The sequence below is a fragment of the Ovis aries genome, chromosome 11, assembly GCF_016772045.2.
Source record: "Ovis aries strain OAR_USU_Benz2616 breed Rambouillet chromosome 11, ARS-UI_Ramb_v3.0, whole genome shotgun sequence".
Lineage (NCBI taxonomy): Eukaryota > Metazoa > Chordata > Mammalia > Artiodactyla > Bovidae > Ovis > Ovis aries.
In genome coordinates this window covers 14728359-14737810 of record NC_056064.1, presented here as the reverse complement: position 1 = coordinate 14737810, position 9452 = coordinate 14728359, and the positions used below count along the sequence as shown (strand labels likewise).

General features: G+C 42.6%; 1 protein-coding gene across 8 annotated transcripts in view; it reads right to left on the bottom strand.

Annotated features, from left to right (window-relative positions):
• RFFL (ring finger and FYVE like domain containing E3 ubiquitin protein ligase) overlaps positions 1–9452 on the bottom strand; it is a 74926-nt gene that overhangs the window by 54660 nt on the left and 10814 nt on the right. The window lies entirely within an intron of this gene.

The following is a 9452-nucleotide window of genomic DNA, read 5'->3' as shown; positions in this document are numbered from 1 at the left end:
ATTAAAAAAAAAAATCGATTCTAGAACAACTGGCTCATCAACAGCTATTAATTATTATTGAATTTGCTCTGACAGGCGAGAACTGGCAGCGGTGCCAGACAAAGAAAACAAGAGATGAAGTCCTTGCTTCCCCGGGTGTTCACTTGACAAGAAGGAAACTAGAGTTCACATCAGATCCTTCTGTTCCCTGCTCCAAATTTCCCACAGACATCAGCTATTCCTCAGCATGGACTCTCAAAGCCACCACACCTAGCCTTGTTCATCCCGTCAGGTAGGTCTCTCAAGGTGTCGGACTCTGGATGTAGCTGCCAATCCAGTCTGTCCTTTGGTAAACGTTAGGATTCATTAAATTGTACATGTAGATTGTCAGAATTAGGGTTTCAAAAACTATGCTATTTAATTCAATTCCTTTTCACGGAGCTAGTTAAAAAAAAAAAAAAGGTATTTATCCAACTCAATGTCCCTTAATTACATTATTCCAGCAGGATAACCATGCTGGGCTTTTAGGTTTTATAAAATGTTCCCTCCTTTATTTCCTCCTCCTCAGTGTTTTCCTTTTTTCAGAAAATAGCTGTGTTTAAAGAAGTTTTCCTACGGTATGTGTTAATTAGTCTTTCCAATGACAGAAGCATCTTTACAGCCATTATCTCACAGACCACACTTTAAAACATATTTCTGTCATTGACGATAAGTCACAAACATCCTAAGATGGAGCAGCTTTCAAGGTACACAGAGTAGAGACAAATACGGAAACAAAGACAGAGGATTGTTAGACCCTTCTGACTCATTCTCTATTAGCAAACTTCAAATGAGGAAGATAAAGTCCAGATGGTTCTGTGCCCAGGAAATAAATGTAAACGATGTGAGGAGCAACACAAGCATGGGAACTTCCTAATTCTGCTAAGACAAGCACCGCTCAGCAGGTGAGGAGGGCTGTCTCAGATTACCCTTTCCCTCCGTGGGATTTTGCACAGTTCTGAACAGTTCTCCCCGCCGCCCCCCACACACACATATAACCACACTCCATCCGTGTTCCCTCTTTTAATCAGGAAAAGGCTGAGAATCACAGATGGACAGCTTTAAAAAGACGTTACATTTGAACTAATAGCTTCAGGCACTTGAGATTTTATAAGGTTAAATGGAAACTCTAAGAATGTGAGACTGGGGGACCTCCCTGGCCATCCAGTGCAGAGGGCATGGGTTCGATCCCTGGTCAGGGAGTGAAGATCCCACATGCTTCATGGTCAAGCAAACAAAACAAAACAGAAGCAATACTGTAACAAATTCAATAAAGACTTTTTAAAAATGGTCCACATTAAAAAAATATATCTTAAAAAAAACAGGAATATGAGACTGTGTGAGAAATAAACAAGATAGTCGTGGCTTTGTGCTTAAGCTCTTTCAATATACTATCTTAAAACTCAGAGCAAAAAATGTATATATATAAATAAAAAAATAAAACTCAAACAAGTGATTCAGCACCCAAGGCGCTATAGGTTTACTTCTGATGTGTAGTAATGAGATATTTAATATATGCATGTATGTATGCATTTGTGTGTATGTACATATACACACACACTCACTCTCTGCAAACATCATCCCCATTGTTTTACGTGAACAGAAATATGTAGTGTCATTTATAGCCCACCTTTGGTTTTTTGTTTTTTTTTTTCTGATAGATCTTAACATTTTAAACAAGCAGGTGTCAAAAGAAATTAAAATACTCATTTCTTAGGATTCTGTACTCTTCCAAATCCATAAAAAGTTACCAAATATGTACAAAAAGATATGGTGGGGAACTGAAATGGGAGCAGATCAAGGAGGTATTTTAGCTTTATCAATGTCTGAATGCTCTTTTTACAACAAGCATATATTCAAATATTCCTCAGCTGATCACCAAAGAATTGATGCTTTTGAACCGTGGTGTTGGAGAAGACTCTTGAGAGTCCCTTGGACTACAAGGAGATCAAACCAGTCAATCCTAAAGGAAATCAACTCTATTCATTGGAAGGACTGACGCTGAAGCTCTAACACTTTGGCCACCTGATGGAAGAGCCAACTCATTAGAAAAGACCCCGATGCTGGGAAAGATTGAAGGCAGGAGGAAAAGCGGAGGACAGAAGATGGGATGGTTGGATGGCATCACGGACTCAACGGACATGACTTTGAGCAAACTCTGGGAGATAGTAAAGGACAGGAAAGCATGGCGTGCTGCAGTTCATGGGGTCCCAAAGAGTCAGAGATGACTGAGCAACTGAACAACAAATTTAAAATCCAGTTTAAAGTTTTAAATTGTTTACTGTTTATAAACTACTTGAATCTTTTCCCCTTCTCTTTCCTCTCCACGCACCCCTTTTACCTGCTTCCCCATTTCTGGCATCCTAAGTAATACTGCACATTTCCTCTTTTTAACAAAATTAATCTTATTTATGTCCACATCCTTCTTCTATTTTTTCCCCCACATCCTTTTACCGATTGAGAAGACAGTAAATTGATAAACCAAAATTTCCAGGAACCAGTGGCTTTCCTACTTTGTTGATAATTAGAGACACTGACAAATTATAATCCTGGATGTTTAGGAATCTCATAACTCCCCTCTTTTTTTTTCTTTAAATTAGAGTACCTACTCTTCAAAAAAGACAATGAATGTCAACCAAATAGCAATCATCTAATAAATCACAGAAATTAAGCATGAAAATGAAGAGGACTTTAGGATACTTGAGAATCAACTCTAGGGGTACTTGAGAATCAACAGGGGTGCTTACTGAAAAGTTATCACTTCCCAATCCAGTCTCTCAGACACTGAATTAGCAGAAGTGGAAGGAGGCCCCAGAATGGGAATGTTTAATAAGCATCTCCCTTTCCTAAGTGACTCTGACACAAACAGCCATGTCATGTTTTGAGAGGCAGGTCATAGTGCTGTTCCCTAAGCGCTGTAAAATAAAGCGTGTTTCCCTTGGTAGTATTGTTACCACTCCCTCCCCCTATCCCCCACACCCACCAAAGACCCCCAAACTGAACAGGAGCCTCACAGGGCAGGTCTTAGACATTAGTCCCCTCACCCACAAGAACCATCAAGAATATTAACAACTGGACTTCCCTGGTGGTACAGTGGATAATAATCTGCCTGCCAATGCAGGTGTTCCATCCCTGTTCTGGAAGATTCCACATGCCTCAGAGCAACTACTGAACCTGCACATTCTAGAGCCCATTCTCTACAAGAGAAGCCACTGCTGGGAGAAGACCATGCTGAGAGAGCAGAGAGCAGGCCCTGCTGGCCACAACTAGAGAAAACCCGTGCAGAGCAACAAAGACCCAGCACAGCGAAAAATAAATAATTGTTTTAATAAGACTATATAACAACTGAACTGTATTTATTTTGGACCGGTATTTTCTTCAAGCCTCCAGAGGCAATTATCCTAACTACTCTTAAGGATTTTCGCTGTCACCCACAGCCCTGTTAGACAGAGACGTTTTCACACCTGGGATGCAATACAAGGAGCTTATTGGAATTTTTACAGCTGTGAAAATTAAAGTTCACTTGGCTCAACAGAATAGTCAAATACAACAAAGGAGAAAACCTCCCCGAAGGCATGGGTTGAAAGGAGAGGCTTTCGATTTTCTGATGAGGCCGTTTTGCCCAGAAATTCAAACCATGGGGTGCTATAGAGCTCATATGTCTTGCAAGTACCCAGATGCCAACTTATCACCACAGCATCAGCCGCCGCAGGCTTTCTGTAACGTTTGGAAGCACAACCCTGTGGGATAAGATGGCCTCTCCTGGGAGTCACAGGCTGTCGCCACAGCAGGGATCTTTCCATCTTGGGGCCAGAAGGACCAGGCAGTCGGTCCTTTTAATCTTTAACGAGCCACTTTAGTGTCTGGATATAGGGACCGACACTGAATGAGGCTCAACCTGCTTCACAGCACTGTGCTGCAAAACCACCCGCGAGCTGCAGGAGGGTGTGGATGCAAGCCAAGCCTGTCCCCGGGGGTACAGCTCCCACAACCTGTTCTATAATGCAATCTGGGCACTTTATTATCCACTGCGGCATAATACTTCAAAGGACAGAAAGGTATCCGATACCAAGGGCACTGCAACTGCCTACCTCGGGCACAGTGAAATGCCGGGAACTGAAAAAGGAGCAAGACCACAGGAAGGAGACTCCTAAGCTGACGGGACACAGTCTGACGACCTGATGACAAGTCTGGGAGAAAGAAGTCTGCGACATGACCAAACTGCTATCCTGGACAGCTCTCTTTAGAAACCTGGCAACAGAAATCTTGGAAGTCACTGGATGGGTGTAATTTTCTATACAAAGCTATTTCTTAATTTTTTTACCCCCCTGAGCTGCTAATACAGAAGAAGGGCAGGGAGAAGGCACCTGTCATCTAACTCCATCAACCAAGCAACCCCAATAGCTTCATAATGAAGTGACTGGTAAGCTCATGTCCTATTCCCCAGGAGCCACCGTCTCAGAACAAAGATCCTGTAATTCAACTTTGAAGACTTCCTTAATTCATAACTCTTTTTTTTTTTTTTCCTTTTAAAGATTTTTTTAGGAACTTCCCTGCAGGTTCAGTGGCTAACACCTGGGTTCGATCCCTGGTCAGGGAATTAGACCCTACACGCCTCAAGGAAGACTGAATATCCTGCAGACCAGTACTAAAACCCAGTGCAGACGAATAAATTAAGAAAAAACAAATTATTTTGATGTGCACCATTTTCAAAGTCTCTATTGCATCTGTTACAATATTGCTTGTTTTATGGTTTCATTCCTTGGTCCTGAGGCATGTGGGATCCTAACTGCCCAAACAGGGATCAACCCCACTCCCTGCATTGGAAGGCAAAGTCTCAACCAGTGGACCTCCAGGAAAGTCCCCATATTTCTTATTTACTCTGTAGCTCTGGATTCGTCTCTTCCCCAAATACACATCCACACATTCTCTCTCTCTCTTTCCCCTCTCCATCCTCTTCTCATTTTGTCTCTCCTTGCTCATGCTCTGCCTCCAGTAAGTCAAAGTTCCTAAATTTTTCACCCGGGTTTCCACTAAGAATGCCACCAGATAAAGTTACCTTCCTTCAGCTTCCTAAGTCTAGAGGACCTTTGTTGACACGTGTTTCATCTTGATGGGTGATTGCTAAGCCATGCAGATAAAATTACCTGTTCACCTACAGTTACCCTTCATACTGGCTTCCATAGGCTATGGAAATAAAAAGGGTAAGGCTTCACAGCCCGAATGTCCCATCAAGGTAATCAAAGTAATGGAAGAGGCAGAGAAGACAGAAGGAGAGATTTCAAAATAAAAACCAAGTTGTGCATTTCAGCAGCACTTAAGAAAACACTCCATCTGACTAAGCAGCCAAAGAGTGGACAAACACCCAGAGGACTATACACTCTCTTAATGATTACTGCACTCACAGTTCTTGCTTCCTTCAAGGCTCTGCAAGAAATCACATCATAAAGTCAGACTTGCATTATATACAACAGACTGGAGAGACAGAGCCCAACACCTAGAATTCTAAGGATTTACTTGCAAATAAAGCCACACACTTATTTCAATTCAAACTCAATTAACAAGGAGTAAAAGACATTATTTGGGTCTTTTAAAGTTATCACTCTCATCTTTTTTACAATAGAGAAAGGAACCCAAAGTTTTGTGGTGGCTCAGACGTCTGTTTGCAATGAGGGAGACCAGGGTTCAATCCCTGGGTTGGGATGGTCCCCTGGAGAAGGAAAGGGCACCCCACTCCAGTATTCTTGCCTGGAAAATCCCATGGACGGAGGAGGCTGGTAGGCTACAGTCCATGGGGTCGCGAGGAGTCGGACACGACTGAGCAACTTCACTTACTTCACTTGAACATTAAAAAATGAATCACAGGGGAAAATGCCCACAATATTCCATCCATGGGGGTTGGGGCGGGGGGGGTGGTCAGTACAGGCAGCAGGTGGAAAACACACACACATACACACAGAAGACATACATACATATAGAGAGACAGAAAACATACACACAGAAGATATATATACATAGAGAGAGAGACAGAAAACATAGTTCAAAAGTCTAGAGCCGCTCAACAGCAGTTACTTTTGGTAGGGGTGAAGGTTTATTCTTTGTTTTCTACATACACGTTTGTGCTATTTTAGTACTTAAATGAGCAGTGTTAAGCTAATTAACGTTATCAGAAATGAAGTAAATAAAGTACCTAAGATCACTGGACAAAGAAAATGAAATTTGAAGGACAAATTGTCAGTTTGAAAAACTGAACAAGTTCAGAACAATTTGAACAAGTTCTTAGGGCCATTCTGGGCCAAATTTTCAGCATATTTAAGGCTGCATTCACTGAGGTAAACCTGTAAAGAATTAACCAGAATTCAGTGTTGGGACAGCAGCTGGTTCATTCAGCTGTCATTCTGAGGCAGGTGCTGAGATGTGCCAGGTCCTGCCAGGGAAGGGGGAATGTGAATCTCATGCTCAGGGTCCCTCAAGGTTAGTCTTGGTTAGTCTTCCCTCTCTCGAGGACACCAAAGTGAAAGTGAAAGTCGCTCGGTCCTGTCCAACTCTTTGTGACCACATTGGATTTTACAGTCTATGGAATTCTCCATGCCAGAATACTGGAGTGGGTAGCCTTTCCCTTCTCCAGGAATCTTCCCAACCCAGGGATTGCACCCAGGTCTCCCGCACTGCAGACAGATTCTTTACCAGCTGAGCCACCAGGGAAGCCCAAGAATACTGGAGTGGGTAGCCTGTCCCTTCTCCAGCGGATCTTCCCAACCCAGCAATCAAACTGGGGTCTCCTGCATTGCAGGTGGATTCTTCACCAGGGCAGAGGATTAAAAAGCAGGTCGACAGACCACTGACCACTGTCCTGAGACACAGCCACATGGAGGGCTAACCACAACTCAAAAATCTCTGCTCTCTGGCAATCAAATCAGTTTTACAAGTAATCTGATGAATTTAAAAACCAGATACGCTACTTGTTTTAAAAAGTTAAAAAGTGGGAACAATACCAAATGCTGGCGAGGATGCAGAGAAACTAGATCTCATACTCTGCTGGTGGGACAGACTGCAAAATGGTAGAGTGCTGGGCAAAACAGTCTGGTAGTTTCTTTAAGAGACTGAAGATATACTTACTCTGAGACTCAGCAATTACATTCCCGGGCACTTAACCCAGAGAAATTACAGCCTGCATCCACACAAATACCTGTATACAAATGTTCATAATGGCTTTACCTGTAACAGCCCCAAACTGGAAACAACTCACATGCCCTACAATAGGTAAATGGTTAAAAAACTGTGATACATCCAAGGCATAGAACACAAACTTATGGCTACCAAAGGGGAAAAGAGGTGAGGGAGAGATAAATTCAGAGTTTGGGATCAACAGATACAAACTACAACATGTAAAACAGATAAAACAAGGTCCTACTGTACAGTGCAGGGAACGATATTCAGTATCTTGTGATGAACCATAATGGAAAAGAATATGAAAAAGAATATCATATATATATATATATATATATATATATATATATATGCTGAATCACTTTGCTCTACACCAGAAATGAAAAGAACATTGTAAGCCAACTATACTACAATTTAAAAAAAATAGTGACCCATCCATACTACTTAGGCTATTTAGCAATGCTGCTACTGCTAGGTCACTTCAGTCGTGTCCAACTCTTAGTGACCCCATGGACTGCAGCCTACCAGGCTCCTCCGTCCATGGGACTTTCCAGGCAAGAGTACTGGAGTGGGTTGCCATTGCCTTCTCCTGTAACTGCATAGTGATACACCAATTCAACTTACTGCTATGGGGGGAAAACACCATTTAATGAGACATGAAGACAAAGCACAAACCCGACTAAGTGGACACACGCTGTGGACCACAGCACTGCTATGACCAGAGCAAGTGGGGGGAGAGGGGAGGGGAGAAAGCATTAATAAATACAGCTAAATACAACATGACTAAATATAACTTGGATGGAGGGCATCATGCTAAGTGGAAAATGCCAATCTCAGAATGCCACATGCTGTTACGGTTCCATTCCCATAACATTTCAGAAAGGATAAAATTATAGAGATAGAGCACAGATTACTGCCAAGGCTTAGAGATGTTGGGGGAAAGGGACGTACGTGACCATAAAGGTGCAATTACAATTACTCGTCCAAACATCCAACCACTATGGGGAAATAAGGAAGGCGAATCGTTTGTAAGGCAAGCATATTATTTCGTATTATTCTGCTGTCCCTTCGACGCCAGAAATAAAAAAGAAAAAAAGATTCTTTAAGTGTGGGTTGGTTGCTGGCTCAACCATCTGAAGTGTATCTCAGATGTTGCCTGTGCCCCATCCCTCCCGGGGCTTTATCAGAGCTTCCCCGGGGCCAGAAGCAAAGAGCCAGGAGGCAGCAGAGGTAACCCATGCAGAGTGAACTCTCACCGCAATTTCAGCTCAGCATGCGGCCCAAAGTGCCCTGCTTGAACTCAAAAGCATCTGAGAACTACGGCAATTAGACAAATCAACTGTGAAAGATGTGGTTACCAGATCGGGTAGGCACCTCACATGGGACAGGCTTCTTACTACAAATAGCTTTGGCTACAAACGTCTCTAAAACATGAGGGTGAGGTTGGTGGGAAAAATGTCAATGATGCTTCCTCTGCGATTCTCTCAGCCAGTCATCACACGTATAGAAGCAGGACACACGCCTCAAAGGACACAAGCCTCAAGCTCAAAATTTTACTTTCTATGCTCATCTGGGCTTCTTCCTGAAAGTGATCTACCTCCATTTCTCCACCATCACTTACAACACGAGAACCCTTGGGGTAAAATAAGACATAAGGAGAAGTACTGTATGGTTATAATGACCCAAGTCCTCCGTAGGTGGGCACACAGCCCAACAACATGCTATTCTACTGAACAGTCACTAACTAGGAAAGAAAAGGCCCAGGGAATCAATAGTTTCATCATAATCCCCCTCTATCCATCCCCATCCCAGTGAGAAAGACAGAGTTTGTTCTGGAGATGCTTAAAGGAAAAAAAAAAGCTGGACTTAACTTAGACACACGTAACACCATTCTCCCATTTCTTGGTCTCCCAACTAGTCCGGAACAACCATAGACATTCTGGAATCAGAAACACAAATTGTTTCCCAAAGTGTTAAACAATGCTTGTCCAAAGCCCCCAGTAGAGCTAGTAGTTTAGACAGCTGTGCTAGGAGCCACAGAAGCTGCATTTTGTAACTAGTACCGCTTCTGAACAATTGAAACTTTCTCCAGAGCAAAGTCCAAACACAGGGAGCAGTGTTCCTTGCAAACATCCAAACAGTTCCATTATTGTTTAACCACCAAAATAACAGCTCTAATAATCTATCAAGTTTGACATTTCATCCAACCAAGCAATTAAACCATGACGCAACGCATGGATGGAGAGGTTTTTCTTGCCCCCTGC